We start from the raw sequence: 2,500 nt of genomic DNA on the forward strand, positions 1-2,500 counted from the left end.
ATGACTGACTAACGATCGTGACCGACTAACGATTCCATAACACACCACCTATACCCATGATAATGCTTCCCCGCTACAAGTCCCATTTTCGTGAAACTTGTGGTGACGTCGAGGGCCCGAGCACGACACGGTCAACGTGTTGACCCGAAAACATGAGGTTACCAACCCCGACCCCATAAACCGCTCATAAAGTTTCCTCTCATGTCCCGGACGCAACGCCTCGTGTCATTAAAGCGGAGTTGCCCAAAACAGGCCCACGGGCCCACCAAGCCCGGCCCGCGGGCCCTTCACGACACGAAAGGGGGTTCATTTCTCTTGGACAGTCATATCTCATGGTCACGAGTACCCTCACAGAGCCTCGTGTCGATCCAACCCCGTTTGGACACCTTGCCCCCACCAAAGGCCTTACGGACCAACCGGGCCCACCAAGCGGCCCGTCCCGACCCGAAAACCAAAATTTTTTTTTTGGGAAACTCATATTTCAATGTCCCGATGCCCCACGCCAAATTTCGTGTCAATCCGACCTCGTTTGGTAGGGTTTTCAAAAATTATGATTCCTCAAAAATTTAATATCTGTTCCTGTCACTATGCTAATTGTTCAGAATGCATATATAGGGAAGGGGTGGGTGTTGAGCGCCCATGCCTGGGCAAAGTTGGCTACCAAGCTAAAATATGGAGGTTCAACGTACGAGAAACCAAAGCCCCTCCCCCATGTTGCATACGAAGCTTGCCCAACGACTTGGTTTCTTGCACAACGACCCGAGTATACTGCCCCAAAGTTGCACGCCCATGGCCAGGCCAAGGCATGCCAAGGCGCCCATGGGCAAGCCAAAGGCATGCCTAGGCACGGCCAAAGCAAGCCAAAGGCACGGCCAAGGCAAGCCAAAGGCACGTCTAGGGCATGCCAAGGCACGCCCATGGTCAGGCCAAGGCTTGCCAAGGCACGCCCATGGCCAGCCCAAGGCATGCCAAGGCGCCCATGGGCAAGCCAAAGGCATGCCAAGGCACGCCCATGGGCAAGCCAACGGCATGCCAAGGCGCCCATGGCCAGGCCAAGGCACGTCCAAGGCATGCCAAAGCTCGGCCAAGACAAGCCAAAGGCATGCCTAGGCACGCCCATGGCCAGGCCAAGGCATGCCAAGGCGCCCATGGGCAAGCAAAAGGCACGGCCAAGGCATGCCAATGCGCCCATGGGCAAGCCAAAGGCATGCCTAGGCACGGCCAAGGCAAGCCAAAGGCATGCCAAGGCAAGCCAAAGGCACGTCTTGGGCATGCAAGGCTCGGCCAAGGCATGCCCCGGCACGCACATGGCTAGGCCAAGGCAAGCCAAAGGCATGCCAAGGCAGGCCAAAGGCACGTTCAAGGCATACCAAGGCGCCCATGGGCAAGCCAAAGGCATGCCAAGGCACGCCCATGGCCAGGCCAAGGCATGCCAAGGCGCCCATGGGCAAGCCAAAGGCACGTCTTGGGCATGCAAGGCTCGGCCTAGGCACGGCCAAGGCAAGCCAAGGCAAGCCTAAGGCATGCCAAGGCGCCCATGGGCAAGCCTAAGGCATCCCAAGGCAAGCCAAAGGCACGTCCAGGGCATGCCAAGGCGCCCATGGGCAAGCCAAAGGCATGCCAAGGCACGCCCATGGCCAGGCCAAGACATGCCAAGGCGCCCATGGGCAAGCCAAAGGCATGCCAAGGCACGCCCGTGGGCAAGCCAAAGGCATGCCCAGGCACGCCCATGGCCAGGCCAAGGCAAGCCAAAGGCATGCCAAGGCGCCCATGGGCAAGCCAAAGGCATGCAAAACTCGGCCAAGGCATGCAAAACTCGGCCAAGGCACGGCCAAGGCATGCAAAACTCGGCCAAGGCACGGCCAAAGGCATGCCAAGGCATGCAAAACTCGGCCAAGGCTAGCATATGGGTGCCTTCAAAAATTATGATTCCTCAAAAATTTAATGTCTGTTCCTGTCACTTTGCTAAATGTTCAGAATGTATATATAGGGGGGAGTGGGTTGAGAGCAAGCATGCCTTAGGGAAGGTTGCCCCCTTGTCATGGCTGTGGGCTGCCATGACATGCTTGCTCGTCCGTTCTAGGCATGATTTAAGGTCGATGGTGGGTTTACGAAATTTTGTGGTGCAACGACACGTCCCTTTTATCCAAACGAAGCGTGGCTGGGGTGCTGGGTTGCTTTACTCGTCCAAGGCTTGATTCTTGGCTTTCCTGGTTTGGTTTCGAGAAGCGGCTGCCGAGGTGTATTTGAGGCGATGGCTAGGATGTTGGATTCCTGATTGATGGATCCCCAACTGATTTGTCCGGGGGGCCTCTTGTACGTTGACCGCCTTGCCCGGAATGGCTAGTTCCCCCGGGGGGGTCGTCATACGGTAGTCGTGGGAAGTCTGGTCGAGAGCTGGAAGATTAGTGGGCGCCTGTCGGTTGAGGGCACCTCCCAGGCCCAAGAATAGCATTATTCAGGTTGAGGTCACCTCCCTGATGAAAACAATGCTTTGGCC

This window comes from Bidens hawaiensis, unplaced genomic scaffold, assembly GCF_021521415.1.
Source record: "Bidens hawaiensis isolate Kalapana, Puna unplaced genomic scaffold, B.hawaiensis_p1.1 tig00069291_1, whole genome shotgun sequence".
Taxonomy (NCBI): domain Eukaryota; kingdom Viridiplantae; phylum Streptophyta; class Magnoliopsida; order Asterales; family Asteraceae; genus Bidens; species Bidens hawaiensis.